Raw genomic sequence first — 22,955 nt, 5'->3', positions numbered from 1 at the left:
CTTTTACGCTGGTGGAAGATTCAATTCGCCCAAATCTGGCCCCGCCCACAAAACAGGCCGCGCCCCCCAGGTCGAAATAGCGAGATTCCACCAATTGCGCTGGTTCAGGAAGGCTTTTCGAATTATGTTTGGTTTCTTCGGCGCATATCAAAAAATATTTAATTTACTATGAAACTGACGAGTATACACCAATATTAAATGGCTCAGTACAGTTTTTTTAAGTCATTTTCAGTGATTTTAAATCAGGTTTCTCAAAGGTGGAGGAACGGACACCTTTATTAAAAATGCTTCTTTTTCGCGATAAACCCATTTTCAGCTGTATTAATAAAACTGCACCAGTTTACCACTCTTAAATACATCAAGGATTACGTTTTAATGGAAAGAAAAAAAGAAAGAAATGATTATGTTCTATTATGTTGCCCAACTGCGCTGGTTCACGAATTTTAATGGGAACTTGAAGAGTAATAAAACCAGCGCAATTTCAAGCACATTTTGGGCCTAATTTCCCGATTGAGCCCAAAGCGGAAACTCTGCCCCATTTTGACATTGAGTGAGTACAGAATCAAGCTCGGCCACATTGCACCATAACCCTGCTGACACTCACTGTTCGGGCCTGCACATGGAGGATGGACGAGGAACCGAAAGGCAGCCGACAAACATCGACCAACCCCTCAGGAGTCGGCCACTTTCACAGCCACCATTCCTCCTCATTATCGTTTAGCTACAAATAATTAACACCAGCATCCTTTTGTTTGCTCCTTGTCTCTCTGTTGATTTTATTTCGGGGTCGTCAAGGAGACAGAATCTGACAGTCTAAAGGAGCTGAATTAACCCCAGGAGAGACACAGAGAGCTTTAACTTCACACTGCGCATGTTAATCCAGCTGCTGACATTGTCAGGATCCACCCGCTGAATCAATCAGGATTCCCCAATAGTTCTACTACCCCTCAGGGACCAGTATCCATTCTGCAGCTGCACTCAACAATATCAGGGATGTACTGCAGTGATTCCTTAGCAAAAACAACATCAGCAAGGGACTTGCCATGTTGATTATGATGGAAAATATCCCCGAATATTGGGCACAGCCACGGCGCAAGGACTGGACAATGTCCTCAGTGGAGCGGGTATTTAAAGAAAAGGAAGATTATCAGATCCGGCACCTTATCAGACAGAGACAACAAGGCACGGGATACTGAGAGTGCCAGAGTCAGGCCATTACATCACCATGGCTCATCATAGCTCCCAACACCTCCCCCACCCTCCCACACTGTATCACACCCCCAACCCCTCCCCACACATCGTATCACACCCCCAACCCCTCCCCACACATCGTATCACACCCCCAACCCCCTCCCCACACATCGTATCACACCCCCAACCCCTCCCCACACATCGTATCACACCCCCAACCCCTCCCCACAGACCGTATCACACCCCCAACCCCTCCCCACAGACCGTATCACACCCCCAACCCCTCCCACACACCACACATCGTATCACACCCCCAACCCCTCCCCACACATCGTATCACACCCCCAACCCCCTCCCACACACCACAGACCGTATCACACCCCCAACCCCCTCCCACACACCACACATCGTATCACACCCCCAACCCCTCCCCACACATCGTATCACACCCCCAACCCCTCCCCACAGACCGTATCACACCCCCAACCCCTCCCCACAGACCGTATCACACCCCCAACCCCTCCCCACAGACCGTATCACACCCCCAACCCCTCCCCACAGACCGTATCACACCCCCAACCCCTCCCCACACACCACAGACCGTATCACACCCCCAACCCCTCCCCACACATCGTATCACACCCCCAACCCCTCCCCACACATCGTATCACACCCCCAACCCCCTCCCACACATTGTATCACACCCCCAACCCCCTCCCACACACCACAGACCGTATCACAGCCCGAACCCCTCCCCACACATCGTATCACAGCCCAAACCCCCTCCCATACAACGTATCACACCCCAACCCCTTTCCACACACAATATCACAGTCTGAACCCCAACCCCCGACACACCACATCAAATCCAGGACCCCCCCCTCCCCGCACTGTGTATCACAGTCCGAACCCCACCCCCCACACTGTATCACAGTCCGAACCCCACCCCCCACACTGTATCACAGCCCGACCCCTCCCCCCACACACTGTATCACAGCCCGACCCCTCCCCCCACACACTGTATCACAGCCCGACCCCTCCCCCCACACACTGTATCACAGCCCGAACCCCACCCCCACACACTGTATCACAGCCCGACCCCTCCCCCCACACACTGTATCACAGCCCGACCCCTCCCCCCACACACTGTATCACAGTCCGAACCCCACCCCCACACACTGTATCACAGCCCGAACCCCACCCCCACACACTGTATCACAGCCCGACCCCTCCCCCCACGATGTTCACCTGACGAAGGAGGTAGCCTCCGAAAGCTTGTGAATTTAAAATAAAATTGCTGGACTATAACTTGGTGTTGTAAAATTGTTTACAATTGTCAACCCCAGTCCATCACCGGCATCTCCACATCATGACTCTGAGGTGATGAGGGGGTTAACTCCAAGTATTATCAGGAAGCAGTGAGTGTGAGAATGAAGCCTGGATCGGTGGGCTGTTCATTTGTTTTTCACGCTCTGCGGTCATTGTTGCTTTCTTTTCCCCCATTTGCCGTCCGCTGATAAATAAACACTTCTCTTCCTGTAAACGTAGCTCTCTGCTCGATTCCCCTCGCAAGCCCGGCTTAAAGCTCCTTTCGTTTATTTGTTAAAACACACAACTGGAATCTGCCATTGATTCGGCGCTGGCACGAACCCTCACAGCTGCGGCTGAAGTCTCCTGGCCACAGTGGGCAGCCGTGCCCCCCCCACCCCGACCCCCTCAACCCCCAGCCCCTAGCACCAGCGCAAAGCCCCGCCTGAGGTTAGCAGTCACCAGGCTTTCAGCAGCCACATTGTCCCTCCTCTGCTCGGGTGAATGTATGGACTGGGATAACCACAGGCTGCAATAATATTTAGAGAAGCACATCAATCCCAGCCAGCGTGTGCAGGGCAGACACTGGCCCATTCTTAAGGCTGCCAAGTCATCGCCAGTCACGTGCCTGCTGCTGGCATAGAATCATAGAATTACACAGCACAGAAGGAGGCCATTCAGCCTGTCGCATCTGTGCCAGCTCTCTGAGAGAGCTATCCAATTAGTCCTGCTCCCCGGTTCTTTCCCCATAGCCCTGCAAAATTTTCCTTTTAAATTTCCTTTTGAAAGTTGAACTTGCTTCCACCACCCTTTCAGGCAATAAATTCCAGATCATAACAACTCGCTGAGTTAAAAAAATTGCTCCTCATCTCCCCTCTGGCTTGCTTGCCAATTATTTTAAATCTGTGTCCTCTGGTTACTGACCCTCCTGCCAATGGAAACAGTTTCTCCCTATCTACTCTATCAAAACCCCTCATAATTTTGAACACCTCTATTAAATCTCCCCTTAACCTTCTCTGCTCTAAGGAGAACAATCCCAGCTTCTCCAGTCTCTCCAGACAACTGAAACCCCTCATCCCTGCTGCCTTTCTCGTAAATCTTCTCTGTACCCTCTCCAAGGCCTTGGCGTCCTTCTTAATGTGTGTTGCCCAGAATTGGACACAATATTCCATCTTGTGAATTTCTTTTCAGAGAGGGATGGTTAGTCCAGTATTCTTCACTAACTTTTAGCTAAGGGCTACATCCCCCACCAACGTTTTGCCTGAGGGCTACTCCCAGGAGTGCTGCCCCATGCAATGATGGGATACAGGTCTATCCCTGCAATTCCCCCACACAGTTTCGATCATGTTACTTTGGGTTGTTGCCAAATGGAAGCTAAACACTTCCCCACAGGAATACCAAGAAAATATCCAACAATAGGACCCACTATTTTAACAGGGTCCCTTTACTTGCTGCTATGGAAACAGAGATAACTCTGTCTCCCAACAGCGTTCCTTGTATCAAGGCACCGTGTCTCAATGTATAGTCCATTCGCATCATGTTCAAGATCAAACAATAGTTTCAGGAGGGCTCCTGGGCTGGCAGCTCCCGAGGGAGTTCCTTTGCTGAGCATCTCTATCCTTGGCCATCCATTGCCATCCTTTGCCCCCACTCACCTCTCTTCTACTGATTAGGTTCCGTTGGCTCTAATGGTGGATGCATTTTAGCCCTAACTACAAGTTCAAGCTGCAAGTTTAAAGTTACCCGGGCCCACTGCCTGTCCCCACGACCATGTTTGTTTTCATCAGTGAGCACTGGATCTTTGCTCAAATTGGACTTCTCTGCTGTCAAGACTAGGCTTCTGCACTGGACTACACTGTAAGACTCAGCTGCTATGACTGATTGTCTACTCAGTTGCTTCAATTTTCAAGTAACTACAGCCCATCCCCCACCGCTGCTGTTACCTGCTGAGCTTATGACTGTCCTACTGGTTCTACTGGTTTTTTAGCTTTTTTTTGCGACAGTGTGGCTCCTGGCCAGAAATTCACTCTCCTGTGCCAAAGTCCATTTTTCCACGACTTCTGGATTTTATAGTGTCCTCCAACTTAGCCGCCATTTTTCTGCCCCGCAGTCGATTCTGCACACCGCCTGGCTCTTCATTCCCACGGATATACCTCCAGTAGTGCGTCCTCCGATACTCTACACTGCCAATAGCTTCTGGACTCACTCGCCCTCCACACCTGTCTCCAAACCTGGGCATCCCTATCTACATTAACTTTATCCCATCACAGGACCTCTGACTTTAACTTTGGACTCCTATTGTCTCCTCTCTATTCCCTGTTTATTACCAGGACGTATCTATCCTTATCCTTATCTTGCTATGTAACCATGGCTATGTAACTTGAGTTTCCCTGTGTCCATTCTAGTGCGAGTTTTGCCTGCCGCTCCAGGCCTGAGCCAATCACTATTATTTCACCTTCTTACTCTTTTTTTTCTTCTTTTCTCCTAGGCCCCTCTCTTGTCGTCATGCCTCCTTTCATTTCTCTCGGGTACTCTGCCCCCGCCAAAATCCCTACCCTAACCCTTCAACACTCCTCGACATTCCTGCTCTCCTGGCCCCATCCCAGGCTTGACTCCCTTTTAGATTAGCCTACAGCTTCCCTCTGTGCCTCGCTTGGCATCCTTCGAAGGGCCCATCGGCACTCGTCGCTGCCTCCTTACAAACAGCAACCGCAACTGCCCCATCCTACTCTCTCTCTGACCTTCCTGCCCAGCATGCCCGCTGGAGGCTAATTTTGTTAATCTCTTTCCCGTCCCACTCACCCCTCCCAGCGCTGCCAGCGGATCAGCTATCACTGCCTCCAGAATGTCCGTTCACTTGTCAACAAGGCCCTTGCTGTCCATGAGCTTATTGTGGATGATTGCATTGACATCATGGCCTTGACGGAAACTTGGCTGACGGGTGATGACACCTTCCTGCTTAATGAAGCCTCCCCGCCTGGCTATATCTTCCTCCACTTGCCCCACCCAGACTGCCGCAGTGGCAGTGTGGCCTTATCACCAAATCACACTTTGGTCTGTCCCCCTACTCCTGGCACCTTCTCCTCCTTTGAGCATCTCACCTTGTTCCACCCCTCTCGCCTCTCCTTTAAAATCCTCGTTCTCTGCCGCCCACCCAAGTATCCCACCAAGTTTCTCACTGAGATATCTTCACTGCTTTCCTCCCTCAGCCTCTGCATCGAGTGACTTTTCATCCTCGGTGATTTCAATCTCCATCTCAACTCAACATGCCCTCTCTCCTCTGTCTTCACTGCCCTCCTATTCTCCCTTAATATCTCCCTCCATATAAACTCCCCTACCCATATTCATAGCCACCCCCTCGACCTTGCCATCTCAAGTGGCCTCTCTACTCCCATCATGTCAATCACAGATAAGGCCATCTCTGACCACTTCCTTGTATCCCTCTCTCCCAACCCCACTCCCTTCTGTGTTCGCGCCTGGAAAAAACTCTCCCCCAAGTCACTTACAACGGCACTTTCAAATTCCCAACTAGTCTAGCCTTTGGCCCTCCATTCACCACAACATTTCTGCAACTACCTATCTGCTCAATCACACTCTCACCTCCACTTTTGATGCCCTTGTCCCCATTAAAACCATTACTCTCTCTCACTCTTTTTGTTCCCCCTGGTATGGCCCTCATCTCCGATCCCTTAAGTCCAAAGGATGCAGACTTGAATGTTTATGGTGGACAAATTGGTTTAACCATTTATCCCCAGATCTGGTTGGACCACATAAAGCACTATCGGGTCCTGCTCTCCTCTGCCAAAACTGCTCACTATTCCAGGGTCATCCTAGAATGCAATGATAACCCCCGTCTTCTCTTCTCCACTACAAACCGTCATCTTAAACCCCTCTTCCCTGCCTCCTCCACCCTCACCTCCAACAAGAGCGAGGAGCTTATGCACTTCTTTGCAACTAAGATTGAGACCATCCGTTCAGCTGCCTTTGCTGTTTCCCCCTTTCCCCTAGCCCACCAAGCCAAACTTCCCCTAAGGATCCCCCCGGCCCTAGCCCTGAACTCGTATCTTTCTCTAGTTTCTCTCCTCTCTCACCTCATGCCCTCTCCAAGCTCATCTAATCCATGAGACCCACCTCCTGCTCTTGCGACCATATCCCCACCAACCTGCTAACCAACTAATTCCCTTCCTGGCCATCATGTTACCTGAAATTGTTAACAGTTACCCTCCCCTTCAAATCTACATTCATCACCCCCCATCCTCAAATAAAACACCCTTGACCCCACTGTCCTTACAAACTACCGACCCATCTCCAACCTCCCTTTCCTCTCCAAAGTTCTTGAATGTGTCGTCGCTTCCCAAATCCGTGTCCATCTTTCCCGCAATTCCATGTTTGAACCCTTCCAATCAGATTTCTGCCCCGCCACAGCACTGAAACAGCCCTTATCAAGGTCCCAAATGACATCCTGTGTGACTGACCATGGTAAACTATCCCTCCTTTGATGCGGATCACCACACCATCCTCCTCCTAAGCCTCTCCCCGTCATCCAGTTGGGTGGGACTGCACTCGCCCGGTTCCATTCCTAACTATTCAATTGTAGCCAGAGAATCACCTGCAATGGTTTCTCTTCCTACTCCCGCACCGTTACCTCTGGAACCCCCAGAGATCTATCCTTGGCCCCTCCTATTTCTCATCTACATGCTGTCCCTCAGCGACATCATCCGAAAACACGACGTCACGTTGCACATGTACGATGATGACACCCAGCTCTACCTCACCACCAATTCTCTTGACCCCTCCACTGCCTCTGATTTATCACGTTGCTAGCCCGACATCCAGTACTGGATAAGCAGAAATTTCCTCCAACTAAATATTGGGAACACCGAAGCGACTGTCTTCAGTCCCAGTCACAAATTCCGTTCCCTAGCCACCAACTCCATCCCTTTCCCTGGCCACTGTCTGTGGCTGAACCAAACCATTCACAACCTTGGCATCCTATTTGACCCTGAGATGAGCTTCTGAACCCATATGCGCTCCGTCACCAAGACCGCCTACTTGCACCAATGTAATATCACTCGTCTCCGCCCCTGCCTCAGTTCATCTGCTGCTGAAACCCTCATCTATGCCTTTGTTACCTCCAGACTGAACTATTCCAATGTTCTCCTTTCCAGCCTCCCATCTTCCGCCCTCCATAAACATGAGCTCATCCAAAACTCTGCTGCCTATATGCTAACTTGTGCCAAGTCCCGTTCACCCACCACTGCTGTGCTCGCTGACCTACATTGGCTCCCGGTCCAGCAATACCTCAATTTTAAAATTCTCATCCTTGTTTTCAAATCCCTTCATGGCCTCACCCCTCCCTATCTCTGTAACCTCCTCCAGCTCTACAACCCTCCAAGGTCTCAGTGCTCCTCCAATTCAGGCCTCTTCCGCATCCCCGATTTTCATTGTTCCACCATAGGTGGCGATGCCTTCAGCTGCGTAGCCCTAAGCTCTGGAATTCCCTCCCTAAACCTCTCTGCCTCTCTACCTCTCTCTCCTCCTTTAAGACGCTTCTTAAAACCTACCTCTTTGAGTCCTAATATTTCCTTATATGGCTCGGTGTCAAGTTTTATCTGGTAATGCTCCTGTGAAGCACCTTGGGACGTTTTACTATATAAGGTGCTATATAAGTGCAATTTGTTGTTGTTGTTCCCAGAGCCTGCTGTGTAACAAGGCACCGTATCTCAATGTTAACTTTTGCCAGGTCCAAAACCCAGTTGGGAGTGGCATGAGCCCAGGAGAGCGGGCAATGACCGTTTCAGTTCTGAGACCTGCTTTGCTGCTGAGGAAAATTCATTGAAAATCTTAATATTTAATATCTCCACACCACAGCAAAAACCACTGGGGCGGGGGGTTGGTGGCAGAGGATGAGAAGACTTGTCCCCCAAATGCTTTTGGTTTGTCCCCCTAGATTGTCCAGTTTCTGTGTTTAACGTATCTCCAAACCCTGAGCTTTGATGGTGTTTCAACGGTCAGTTTACTTCCCAGCATCAAATGATTTCACAATCCATGTGGGTTGGGCTGGTTCCTTCCTCTCTAACTTAAAGTGAGAAATTCAAACCGAAAGTCACTATGCATTGGATATGAAGCGTTTTTGGACATCTTAATATGTGAACTTGCGCTATGTAAAGACAAGTTTATTTTTTTCTTATGCAATGTGGAACTGAACAACATCCATACAGGATCCACCCAATTGTCCATCCCAAATGGCGGGTGTTCCTCCCTACCTGATTTTTTAAATCCAAAATGGCATGTGCTGCTCCCTGCCTGATTTTCCTATTTTCACTATGCCCAGGTGCAGGACCAGGAAAATCTGCCCATCAGAAGTTTGCCAGGTTTGACCCCAATCTCTTGATGGTGGAGGTACAAAACTTGGCCTCGGTGGTGCTGGGCTAGAAAGGGGGAAACAAGGCAAATCATGTTTAACTAACTTGATTGAGTTTTTTGATGAGGTAACAGAGAGGGTTGATGAGAGCAATGCGGTTGATGTAGTGTATATGGACTTCAAAAGGCATTTGATAAAGTGCCACATAATAGGCTTGTCAGCAAAATTGAAGCCCATGGAATAAAAAGGGCAGTAGCAGCATGGATACGAATTGGCTAAGTGACAAGAAACAGAGAGTAGTGGTGAACGGTTGTTTTTCAGACTGGAGGAAGGTATACAGTGGTGTTCCCCAGTCATTATATTAATGACTTGGACTTGGGTGTACAGGGCACCATTTTTGAATTTGCAGATGACACAAAACTTGGAAGTATAGTAAACAGTGAGGAGGATAGTAATAGACTTCAAGGGGGCATAGGCAGGCTGGTGGAATGGGTGGACACATGGCAGATGAAATTTAATGCAGAGAATTACGAAGTGATACATTTTGGCAGGAAGAACAAGGAGGGGCAATATAAACTAAAGGGTACAATTCTAAAGGGGTGCGGGAACAGAGAGGCCTGGGGATATATATGCACAAATCTTTGAAGATATCAGGACAGGTTGAGAAAGCAGTTAAAAAAGCATACGGGATCCTGGGCTTTATAAATAGAGGCATAGACTACAAAAGCAAGGAAGTTATGTTGAACCTTTATAAAACACTGGCTCAGCCACAACTGGAGTATTTTGTCCAATTCTGGAAATCACACTTTACGAAGGATGTGAAGGCCTTAAAGATGGTGCAGAAAAGATTTACGGGAATGGTTCCACGGATGAGGGACTTCAGTTATGTGGATAGCTTGGAGAAGCTGGGGTTGTTCTCCTTAGAGTAGAGAATGTTGAGAGGAGATTTGATAGAAGTGTTCAAAATCATGAAGGGTTTAGATAAAGTAAATAAAGAGAAACTGTTCCTATTGACGGAAGAGTCAAGAACCAGAGAACACAGATTTACGGTGATTGGCAAAAATACCAAAGGTGACATGAGGAAAAACATTTTTACGCAGCAAGTAGTTATAATCTGGAATGCACTGCCTGAAAGGGTGGTGGAAGCAGATTCAATTGTGGCTTTCAAAAAGGAATTGGATAAATACTTGAAGGGAAGCAATCTGCACGGCTACGGGGAAAGAGCAGTTTAATGGGACTAACTGGATTGTTTTTACAAAGAGCCGGCACGGACTCGATGGACTGAATGGCCTCCTTTTGTGCTGTGACCATTTTATGAGTCTATGATTCTATATCAGCCCACATTGCCGTTCCTAATCTCCATCGATGGATTCCTTTGGGAAAGCCGAGGAAGGTGAATGTAGGGAGAGGACGGGATGGGGCTCAGCTGCAATGGTCTCCTGTTTGCAATAGTCTGCTGACATTGACTGTTCTTCAGATGTGCAGAATAGTCATTTGCGCACACCTGAGGAGGAGGCCGTCACCGTGTTGCTCATCTCCCAGCGTGAGCTTAGGCCTTCAGGGGAGGAGGAGGAACACAAAGCATGACTGCATTTAACTAACCAGTCGGAAAGGTGCAGAAATAGAGGGCGTTGCCATGGAAACAGTCCAGGTAACCACACGGCTAAGAGGAGCAGCCATCCCACTATACTGCTTGTAAAAACTGGATAGCCAGGTGAAGGATAGAATACTAGAGCCTAGTCTTCAATGCTTCCATGCCTTTATGCACAGACCTCCACATTATACCCTCACCACACCCTAGATCAGCTCTCTTATAAACGGATACAAGAGCGACCCCAATTGATGTGCACCACCTGAATACAATTAACACTATTTAATATAAATCACATGGATACAATTAATACCGCTAACCCTTGCCCAATTCACCAGAGGGCTGCATTTCCCGGGGATTGGCCCTATTTAGTTTCTCATGAGAACAAGTGGCTGTATAATACCAGCAGAGAAGAGATTGCTCTGTGTTGATGTCTCCTTTTGCAAGGATGTGAGGGCACTGACAGTGAAGGAGCTCCGTCACACCCACTCTACTGCAAGAAGCTGGGCTGAAATTCCAGTTCAAAGATACAGGGCCGCTACCTTCTCTCTCCTGTCATCACAACCACTTTGCCTTTAGTGCACCTCACCCATAAATTGCATTACGTATTCCTTTGCGAAATGAAAGTGCCTCATTCTCTCAGAGTGCTGCTTCTCCTATGGGAACGCTAGTCTTTAACCTCTCTCTCCTGTTTATGATGGAGATGGATGGATTATTGGATAATTTCTACTTTGTGCCCTTTGTGCCGTAAAACAAGGGATCCTTGCAACAAAATATATGCAAACTTGCCTTTCTCTACCTCATCTTCGTATTCCTTGTTGGCCCATTCCCCTCGTGCCCTAATGCTTAATTGAACTGGGATGTAAATTAGACAGCTGCAGAGACGAGTCTCACAATTATCAGCCAGAGTTTGGAAGGAGTTCATCAGTTCTCAGACAGCCCACAATGGGGAACACAGGAACAGGAGTAGGCCATTCAGCCCCTCGAGCCTGTTCCACCATTCAATTAGTAATGGATGATCTGTATCTTAACTTGGTTCCACAACCCTTAATACCCTTGCCTAACAAAAATCTATCAATCTCAGTTTTGAAATTTTCAATTGACCCCCAGCCTCAATAGCTTTTTGGGAGAGAGAGTTCCAGATTTCCACTACCTTTTGCGTGAAGAACTGCTTTCTGACATCATCCCTGAATGGCCTAGCTCTAATTTTAAGGTTATGCCCCCTTGTTCTGGACTCCCCCATCACAGGATGGTGACTCCTTCCATGAAAAGAATGGGGTGAGAAACACTGGCCCCTTGAACCATAACAGGTGCTTCACTTGTCCCATTATCACCTCATTTTGCTTTGCACCGTCATCCCTTTTGTCATCTAATCACTCCTGCCCTTTACACTATCACAGACCCTTTTGTTCTTTCCCTGCCCCCCTTTCCCCTAGCTCTGCACTTAAAACTGTTCATCTCTAACATCCCGCAGTTCTGATGAAAGGTCACTAACCTGAAACGTTAACTGTGTTTCTCTCTCCACAGATGCTACCTGATCTGCCGAGTGTTTCCAGCATTTTCTATTTTTATTATGGTACATCAACAGTGCCTACACTTCAAAAAGTACAGCATTGGTTGTAAAGTGCTTTGGGACATCCTCAGGTCGTAAAAGGTGCTGTATCAATGCAAGTCTTTCTTTCTATAGGCTAATCATGTAGCGACAGATGCAGAAAGGGATGGAGTGGCCTTCCCTATTCTTTGGAGGCAGGAGCTCCTGACCCACCATTCTAGGCCCCAGTTCCCCTAGTTGTGATTGCTTTGTCCTGTTTTCCAGGGAAAAATATTGGGGAAAATCCTTTTGGTTTAAACTGCTTCCAATTTCCAATGGAAATCAATCTCTAAGAATTGGTCAGAAAGTTGCTAAAATCCAAATTCGTCAAACATATCTGCACCAAGACGAGGATGGTTACACCCTACAGGCTGCAAGCAACCCAGTCAAACCGGTCCCAGGGCTTCATTTAGCTCACCGATCAAAAGAATTAAGATTTTCCATACTTGAAACTGTCATCTACCAGTTTACTTTTGTGATCACCATTCCAGAGCCATTAACCCATTAAACTACGTCCTCACTCTATCAACTGTTCCATACTGCTACCTTTTGGCTCTTTCTAACCTTCTTACGCTAAATTATTGCGGCTCTCATCTTAAGTCTGAGAGGGGGAGGAGAGTCCGAGAGGTGAGCGCAGTGTAAAAGGAGAGTTCGAGAGTGAGAGGAGAGTCCGAGAGGTGGGCGCAGTGTAAAAGGAGAGTCCGAGAGTAGGAGGAGAGTCCGAGAGTAGGAGGAGAGTCCGAGAGGTGAGTGCTGTGTAAAAGGAGAGTCCGAGAGCGGGAGAAGAGTCCGAGAGGGGAGCGCAGTGTAAAAGGAGAGTCTGAGAACGGGAGGAGAGTCCAAGAGGTGAGCGCAGTTTAAAAGGAGAGTCCCGAGAGCGGGAAGAGAGTCCGAGAGGTGAACGCAGTGTAAATCTAAGACAAGTCATGGCAGCAGAGCTCATACCCATGATATGCTCCTCCTGCACTATGTAGGAAGTCATGGACACTACAGGTGTCCCTGGCGACCATGTGTGCAGGAAGTGTGTCCAGCTATAGCTACTGGCTAACCACATTTTGGAGCTAGAGCTGCGGGTGGATTCACTGTGGAGCATCCACGATGCTGAGATTAACGTGGATAGCACGTTCAGTGAGGTGGTCACACCGCAGGTAAAGATTATGGAGGCAGAAAGGAAATGGGTGACCGCCAGGCACAGTAAATGACTAGGCAGGTAGAGCAGGAGTCCCCTGGGGCCATCTCCCTCTCAAACAGATATTCCGCTTTAGATACTGTTGGGGAAATGGTTTATCAGGGGAAAGTAGCAAGAGCCAAGGTCGTGGCACCACGGGTGCCTCTGCTGCACAGGAGGGGAGGAATAAGAGTGGCAGGGCTATAGTGATAGGGGATTCAATTGTAAGGGGAACAGATGGGCGTTTCTGCGGCCGCAAACGTGACTCCAGGATGGGTATGTTGCCTCCCTGGTGCTAGGGTCAAGGATGTCACGGAGCGGCTGCAGGGCATTCTGGAAGGGGAGGGTGAACAGCCAGTAGTTGTGGTCCATATCGGTACCAACGACATAGTAAAAAAAGGGATGAGGTCCTGCAAGGTGAATTTAAGGAGTTCGGAGATAAATTAAAAAGCAGGACCTCAAAGGTAGTGATCTCAGGATTACTACCAGTGCCACATGCTAGTGAGTATAGGAACAGGAGAATAGACCAGATGACTGCGTGGCTGCAGGGATGGTGCAGGAGGGAGGGATTTAGATTCCTGGGACATTGGGACCGGTTCTGGGGAAGGTGGGACCTGTACGAGCGGGACGGGTTACACCCGAGCAGGACCGGGACAAATGTCCTCGCGGGGGTGTTTGCTAGTGCTGTTGGGGAAGGTTTAAACTATAATGGCAGGGGGATGGGAACCTGAGCAGGGAGACAGAGGAGGGGGAAACAAGGATAGAAACAAAAGACAGAAAGGGAAGAAGCAATAGTGGAAGGCAAAGAAAACAAGGGTGAAAAATAAATAGGGCCATAGTGCAAAATAAGTCTAAGATGACTAGCAATCTTAAAAAGACAAGTCTAAAGACATTGTGTCCTAATGCGCGGAGCATTTGCAACAAGCTAGATGAATTAACAGCGCAGATAGATATTAACGGTTATGATATAGTTGCGATTACAGAGACATGGTTGCAGGGTGATCAAGGATAGGAACTGAACATCCAGGGGTATTCAATATTTAGGAAGGACAGACAAAAAGGGAAAGGAGGTGGGGTAGCGCTGTTAGTAAAGGAGGAAATCAATGCAATAGTGAGGAAGGATATTGACTCGGAAAATCACAATGTGGAATCTGTATGGGTGGAACTAAGAAACCCCAAGGGGCAGAAAACATTGGTGGGGGTTGTCTATAGGTCCCCAAACAGTAGTGGAGATGTAGGGGAGGGCATTAAACAGGAAATTAGAGATGCATGCAAGAAGGGTATAACTATAATCATGGGTGACTTTAATCTACATATAGATTGGTCAAACCAAATTAGCAATAATACTGTGGGGAACAATTCCTGGAGTGTGTACATGATGGTTTTCTAGACCATTAGGTTGAGGAACCAACTAGAAAAAAGGTGATCCTGGACTGGGTATTGTGCAATGAGAAAGGATTAATTAACACTCTTGTTGTGCGGGATCCCTTAGGGAAGAGCGACCATAACATGATTGAATTCCTCATTAAGATTGAAAGTGAAGTAGTTGAATCTGAAACTAGGGTCCTGAATCTAAATAAAGGAAATTACGAAAGTATGAGGTGCGAGTTGGCTATGATAGATTGGGGAACTTTACTAAAAGGGATGACAGTGGATAGGCAATGGCTAATATTTAAAGAACGTGTGCAGGAATTACAACAATTATTCATTCTTGTCTGGCGCAAAAATAAAACAGGAAAGCTGGCTCAACCGTGGCTTACAAAAGAAATTAGGGATCGTATTAGATCCAAAGAGGAGACATATAAAATTGCCAGAAAAAGCAGCAAGCCTGAGGATTGGGAGCAGTTCAGAATTCAGCAAAGGAGGACAATGAGATTGATTAAGAGGGGAAAAATAGAGTATGAGAGTAAACCAGCAGGGAACATAAAAACTGACTGTAAAAGCTTCTATAAATATATCAAGAGAAAAAGATTAGTGAAGACAAATGTAGGTCCCTTACAGTCAGAAATGGGGGAAATTATAATGGGGAACAAAGAAATGGCAGAACAATTAAACACATACTTTGGTTCTGTCTTCACAGAGGACACAAATAACCTGCCAGAAATGTTAGAGAATGAAGGGTTTAGTGAAAGGGAGGAACTGAAGGAAACCAGTATTAGTAAAAAAAATAGTGCTAGGGAAATTAATGGGGCTAAAGGCTGACAAATCCCCAGGGCCTGATAATCTACATCCCAGAGTACTAAAGGAAGTGGCCCTGGAAATAGTGGATGCATTGGTGATCATCTTCCAAAATTCTATGGACTCTGGAAAAGTTCCTACAGATTGGAGGGTGGCAAATGTAACCCCACTATTTAAAAAAGGAGGGGGAGACAAAACAGGGAATTACAGACCAGTTAGCCTAACATCAGTAGTGGGGAAAATGCTAGAGTCTATGGCAAAAGATGTGATAACAGAACACTTGGAAGCCATTAACGGGATTGGACAAAGTCAGCATGCGTTTATGAAAGGGAAATCATGCTTAACAAATCTACTGGAGTTTTTTGAGAATGTAACGAGTAGAATAGATTAGGGAGAACCAGTGGATGTGGTGTACTTGAATTTTCAGAAGACTTTTGATAAGGTCCCACACAAGAGGTCAGTATGCAAAATTAAAGCACATGGGTTTGCGGGGAATATACTGGCATGGATTGAGAATTGGTTGACAGACAGGAAACAGAGAGTAGGAATAAACGGGTCTTTTTCCGGGTGGCAGGCCGTGAATAGTGGGGTACCGCAGGGATCAGTGCTTGGGCCCCAGCTATTCACAATATATATCAATGATTTGGATGAGGGAACTAAATGTAACATTTCTAAGTTTGCAGACAACACAAAGCTGGGGTGGAATGTGAGCTGTGAGGAGGATGCAAAGAGGCTCCAATGTGATTTAGACAAGTTGGGTGAGTGGGCAAGAACATGGCAGATGCAGTATAACGTGGATAAATGTGAGGTTATCCACTTTGGTTGTAAAAACAGAAAGGTAGATTATTATTTGAATGGTGATAGATTGGGAAAAGGGGAGGAGCAACAAGACCTCCCCTTGTACACCAGTCGCTGAAAGCGAGCATTCAGGTGCAGCAAGCAGTTAGGAAGGCGAATGGTATGTTGGCCTTCATTGCAAGAGGATTTGAGTACAGGTGCAGGGATGCCTCACTGCAGTTATACAGGGCCTTGGTGAGACCACATCTGGAGTATTGTGTGCAGTTTTGGTCTCCTTATCTGAGGAAGGAGGTCCTTGCCATGGAGGGAGTGCAACGAAGGTTTACCAGACTGATTCCTGGGATGGCAGGACTGACGTATGAGAGGAGATTGGGTCGACTAGGCCTATATTCACTAGAGTTTAGAAGAATGAGAAGTGATCTCATCGAAACATATAAAATTCTAACAGGACTAGACAGACTAGATGCAGGGAGGATGTTCCCGATGGCTGGGGAGTCCAGAACCAGGAGTCACAGTCTCAGGATACGGGGAATGTCATTTAGAACCGAGATGAGGAGAAATTTCTTCACTCAGAGGGTGGTGAACCTGTGGAATTCTCTACCACAGAAGGCAGTGGAGGCCAAGTCATTAGATGCATTCAAGAAGCAGATAGATATATTTCTTAATGCTAATAGGATCAAGGGATATGGGGAAAAAGCAGGAACAGGGTACTGAGTTAGACGATCAGCCATGATAATTTTGAATGGCGGAGCAGGCCTGAAGGGCCGAATAGCCTACTCTTGCTCCTATTATCTATGTTTCTATGTTTCTAAGTCACATTTCTGGGTGAGTCCAAACTCCCCAAACCTTTGACAGTGTCCGTCCTTGCCTTGAGATCTTGGTAACGCACCAAGGCAACTGAACAACAAACCCTATTTGCTGATTGCTTTTAGCTACTGGACTGTCTTACATCCCCATAAGATCTCACTCCCAGTCGGCCTTCAGGAGTGGCAGATTCCCACAGCAAACTTGGACCCTGAAATTCTGCGGGGGTTCTCCTGGTTTCCATGGTGACGTCAACCGTTTATGTTGTTTCCCTGAAGTTTCCACCAGTCTCTCGCTGAAGCTATGGCAGGAGATTGGGAAAACCCCAGGGGCCTTCATCCTTAAGTTTAAAATAGCAAATGAATTTATTAAGCAAACAATGAACAAGCAAATAATTTTAACGCTATTTCTTTTCATTCATTCCGGGAACATGGGCGTTGCTGGCAAGGCCCGCATTTGTTGCCCATCCCTAGTTGCCCTTAAGAGGGTGGTGATGGGCCTTCTTCTTGAACCAATACAGTCCATACGGTGAAGGTGCTCCCACAATGCTGTTAGGTAGGGCGTTCCAGGATTTTGACCCAGCGACAATGAAGGAACAATGATATATGTCCAAATCAGGATGGTCTGTGACTTGGAGGGGAACTTGGAGATGATGGTGTTTCCATGCACTTGCTGCCCTTGTCCTTCCAGGTGGTGGAGATTAAGGATTTGGGAGGTGCTTTCAAAGATACCTTGGCCAGTTGCTGCAGTGCATCTTGTGGATAGTACACACTGCAGCAACGGTGCGCCAGTTAGTGGTGGAGGGAGTGAATGTTTAGCTACAATACAGTTGTAATGCAGTGATAAATTTACAGTAGGAAGATTTTCCTAACTCCTTGACTAGACAAAATAATAAAAAGATCTCAACTCTAAGAAGTAATTTAACTTTCATAAACTACTTTTAAGCACACACAATATTTCTTCGTTATCTACCAAGAATGTAAACCTTTCTCCTCTGAGGATTTCAAACTGCCTCTTCTCAAGATTCTCCAACTAACTGCCTCTCTCACAGGATCATAAAACTGCTCTTTACGGATCAGATTCACTCTATTTTATTTCCTGGAAAACAGCGTCATGGGGTATTCGGGATTTTAAATATCAGACCTCTCAAATTCAAAAAAGAGGTCTCAAGTTCAGTCAGATACATATTGAACCAATTGCAAACTCTATATAGATTTGAAAATGTTGGATAAACTTCCTCTCAGGTCTGTTACCAAGGAGACAACAACAAACACTGCTACACTGTATAGGATCGGCTTTATCTGGTTATTTCTTTGCACAATGACTGAGTTTTAAAGTGACAGCTTCCAAAACGGCATTAGACAAAAATGTATGATTTTTATCACACATGCCAATGTACACACCAGATTGTACTATCAACTTTCCCAGCGCAAATAACTCAACATACACCGAGATAGATGTTTAGATCAGATGTTAGTCAGGCAGCCTTGGTTCATTGGTAGCGCTCTCCCCTCTGAGTCAAAAGCTCATGGGTTCAAGTCCCACTCCAGAGACTTGAGCTCATAGCTTAAGCTGACACTTCAGTATCGTACTGAGGGAGTACAGCACTGTTGGATGAGACGCTAAACCGATGCCTCGACTACCCTCTCAGTTGGACGTTAAAGGTCCCATGACACTATTCAAAGAAGAGCAGGGGAGTTCTCCCAAGGTGTCCTGGTCAATATTTGTCCGTCAACCAACACCACTAAAACAAATTATCTGGTCATTTATTTCATTGCTGATTGTGGGATCTTGCTGTGCACAAATTGGCTGCTGTGTTTCCTACATCACAACAGTGACTACACTTCAAAAGTACTTCATTGTTTATAAAGCACTTTATGTCGTCCTGAGGCCATGAAAGGTGCTATATAAATACAAGTCCTTTCTTTTTCTTTCATTGCATTATTAGCACCCAGGTGACTATCAATGTGTGGACCTTGTCTGATTTTGTGGCGTGAGCTTCATTTACGTAGCTCCATATATTGGGCCTGTTATCGGGCACATACGAGAGGAAATCCTTGACAGCAGCCCTTTGGGATGATGGGTAAATTTAAAGGGATGTGGCCGCTTAAAGGTAAGCAGTCGCATATAGGAATATGGGAAAATTGATGGTAGCATTTACAAAGGTTGCTAATGTTTTTAATGTATAATTCAATCTTTGCAAAGGTTGCTTGAGTCACAAAAGTGCCTTGCACAATAAGTGTGGGGACAAAAAAAACCTAGCAATTGAATGATACAACGCCCCAATCTCTGTTTGATGGCTGGCGAAGTGGAGAGGTTCAGGTGATATACAAGATGTGTGGCCCTGCCTGCCCCTCCAGGGTAGCCTCCACGTAAGGCAGCATTGCAGCATGCCTGGAAGAAGGCAGAGCAAAAACTCCAGAGCTCAATGTTACTGCCACTCACGGTGCCAGTCCTATGATGCATGCCAGCTGGCTATTTTCTTGCAGCCCAACAGTTCGGAATCTGGTTGTCCACTTATGCTTGCGTAGCCATTTCTGCACATTTACTGTCGGGTAGGTGAACCTCTGCCTGTAAATATGGATAGGAGGGTGCTGGCAGCTGGGCACAGATGGCATCAGGAGCAGCCTGACATGCCACCATTGCTCTTCCTCTTCTTCCTCCAAGATAGGGGTATTCCTAATGGGAAACCCATTGTCCAAATCTTATGGACGTCCAAAACAATATCAATACCAGATCACTTGACACAAAGCCTACTGACCAACAAAGAAACAAAGCAAGAAAGAAAAACTCAGAAATAGACTCGAAATGCTGCTACAAATCTTTAAATTTACTTCCGTAACCCTGGAGGCCCATTTTATATGGGAGGCAATTGACCAAGTGCTAATGCTGGGAAATTGAACAACAATAACTTGCATTTGTATAGCGCCTTTAAGGTAGTAAAATGTCCCAAGGCTCTTCAGAGGAGCGTAATCAGACAAAATTTTGTCCGAGCCACATAAGGAGATATTAGGACAGGTGACCAAAAGCTTGGTCAAAGAGGTAGATTTTAAGGAGAAACTTAAAGGAGGAGAGAGAGAGGTAGACAGGCGGAGAGGTTTAGGGCCTAGGCAGCTGAAGGCACGGCCGCCAATGGTGGTGCAAAGGTTCTCGGGGGATGCTCAAGAGGCCAGAATTGGAGCAGCACAGAGATCTCAAGGGGCTGTAGGGCTGGAGGAGGTTAAATAGATAGGGAACGGCAGTTTAAATGACATTATTGGGGACTAATTTGAATATAATTAACAGTAAACGGGCGGGCACTTCTGCCCCCACTACAGAATTTGAAATGGTAAATTGAACGGCGGAGGGTAAATCTGACACAACAGATTTCCATGCGTTCTTTCAGTTGGTTATGCCCATGTTAGCTCTGCGAATCGGGCATAGTCCTTGGGAAAATCCACCCCCTTACTGTGTCATCAAACAATCAACCAAATACAGCGTATCACAAAACAAGCAATCACCCCACACCCATTAATTCATTACTGCATCATTTTACAACCAATTGCTCAATCCTCATTAATCCAGCCCAGTCACCTATTCAACACCCATCAAACCAGCACGCAACTGTCCACACCCATCAAACCAGCACGCAACTGTCCACACCCTTCAAACCAGCACACAACTGTCCACATCCATCAAACCAGCACACAACTGTCCACACCCATCAAACCAGCACACAACTGTCCACACCCATCAAACCAGCACACAACTGTCCACACCCATCAAACCAGCACGCAACTGTCCACACCCGTCAAACCAGCACACAACTGTCCACACCCATCAAACCAGCACGCAACTGTCCACATCCATCAAACCAGCACACAACTGTCCACACCCATCAAACCAGCACACAACTGTCCACACCCATCAAACCAGCACGCAACTGTCCACACCCATCAAACCAGCACGCAACTGTCCACACCCATCAAACCAGCACGCAACTGTCCACACCCATCAAACCAGCACGCAACTGTCCACACCCATCAAACCAGCACACAACTGTCCACACTCATCAAACCAGCACACAACTGTCCACACTCATCAAACCAGCACGCAACTGTTCACACTCATCAAACCAGCACGCAACTGTCCACACTCATCAAACCAGCACGCAACTGTCCACACCCTTCAAACCAGCACGCAACTGTCCACACCCATCAAACCAGCACGCAACTGTCCACACCCATCAAACCAGCACACTGTTAACTATCCCAAACCCATTAATGCATCAAATTAACTGCCCCACACAGATTTGGCAATACATTCTTCTTGTCATGTGGTCAACCACTCCAAGCCCATTAATACGTGTCAAGATGAACAGGATAATCTAACACACTGAATCATCACAGGATCACAGGATCAGTCACCTCACTGTTATTTACTGTTTATCCGTTCAATGCAATTGCGCCATACTGTTCAACAAATAGCACCGGATGGGTTTATGTGGACAGGACTTGGGTTAATGAAATCTTCCGGCCCACACACAGTGTTCAAAGTGTATTAGGATTCAAAGTACAACCACTGTGATGTACAATCACTGCAATATTTATCAAAATGGCATTCTTCATTCATTGAGGTTGACCTGAATTGACGCCTGATCATTTATGTCAGTGTTTGATTTGAGGACTGATTTTCCATATTACACTGTGAGTAAATTCCACGCTCTGCCTCCAACAACAGGTAAATATTTAATTTGGGCTAAAAGAAAAACATTCATACACTTTACATTTCACTGAAGAAATGCCTCTTTGATTCCATCCAATTTTCTCCCCTCCTGTTCAGTAGGCCTGGCTCATGGTCCTCAGGCCTACAGAACAGGAGGGAAGTTCCAGAGGCCTGGCCACCCACCAGTATCTCAGTCAAGTGGCCATTCTGAATGTGGGAGGCTGGACGGAGACTTTTGGAAGGGGTTTCAACCAGCAGGGGCATCATACATACACACATATATATATATATATATACACACACAAATACAGCCCTTCACTTTTCAATGTGCATACCTGTACCTTGAAACAAATTTACAGTTAAAACTCGCAACCTCATTCAAATGAGTGGGCTCTGACTCAACACGGAAATCATTCATTGCTAGATCTTTATCTTTGGCCCCACATACTTGCACCAGGTTAGGAATCTCTCGGATTCATTCTGCCAAGCACCCAAACCTAAGGTGAGGATGTCATGAGAACTGAGAACACAACTATGAGATGGAAATTCCATCCTCCCCTGCCCCCCCTCCCGCACTTGCAGTGCAGATTCATGCCAGGCACAGAGAGAGAGAGAGAGAGAGAGCAGGAAGCTGGGACTGGAATCTGTGTGCCCGATGTGCACTAGCCCTGGGTTTTCCGATGGGAATGCATTGGGAGCGTAGGAGGCTGGTAGTGCTCCTTGACACAAGCCTCATTAGTGTACTCATTTGAGGAAGGGGTGGCCATGATACCCCGGGAACTCCAATGCACTGCACCACTGGCATGTGACCAGCTCTGTGCACCTTTAAAAGTTGAAGCAAAGCACCCACTCCCACTGGCAGGTGGGTAGCAGAAGTACTTTGAAACTATCTGTACTAGTCCTTGTTTTTTTGACCATGTTTGGTTTCTTTGCATTGAACCGTTGTTTGTTTAGTTAGATTGGATCAACTTGTTCCCTTTGCTTTGGTTTCAAATTTACTGTTACAACACGACCATTCGCCACACCTCACCTGACACAGCACCACCCCCACCCCGAACATTAGTAGGCTCCAGCCTCAACCCAGCACAGCAGAAAATGCCCAGCTTTGACATGGAGATGCAGTCGCCATTTGAAGGAGCTGCGTCTGCACATTTATGATCCTGCCCAGGACATTTGGCGCGCCCCTCTCTCCCATCATTTGCACTCCCAGCGCAGGGCACAAATTGTATAGGGAGTGCGCTACAAGTATGTAAATTAG

General features: G+C 47.0%; 1 protein-coding gene across 3 annotated transcripts in view; it reads right to left on the bottom strand.

The window, feature by feature from the left end:
* The window catches only part of septin5a (septin 5a), a 116,138-nt gene that overhangs the window by 64,001 nt on the left and 29,182 nt on the right, over nt 1-22,955 (bottom strand). The gene's annotated exons all lie outside the window — the stretch shown is intronic.

Source organism: Heptranchias perlo, chromosome 25 (assembly GCF_035084215.1).
Source record: "Heptranchias perlo isolate sHepPer1 chromosome 25, sHepPer1.hap1, whole genome shotgun sequence".
Lineage (NCBI taxonomy): Eukaryota > Metazoa > Chordata > Chondrichthyes > Hexanchiformes > Hexanchidae > Heptranchias > Heptranchias perlo.
The sequence above is the reverse complement of the archived record's forward strand: the minus strand, read 5'-3'. Positions and strand labels throughout refer to the sequence as shown.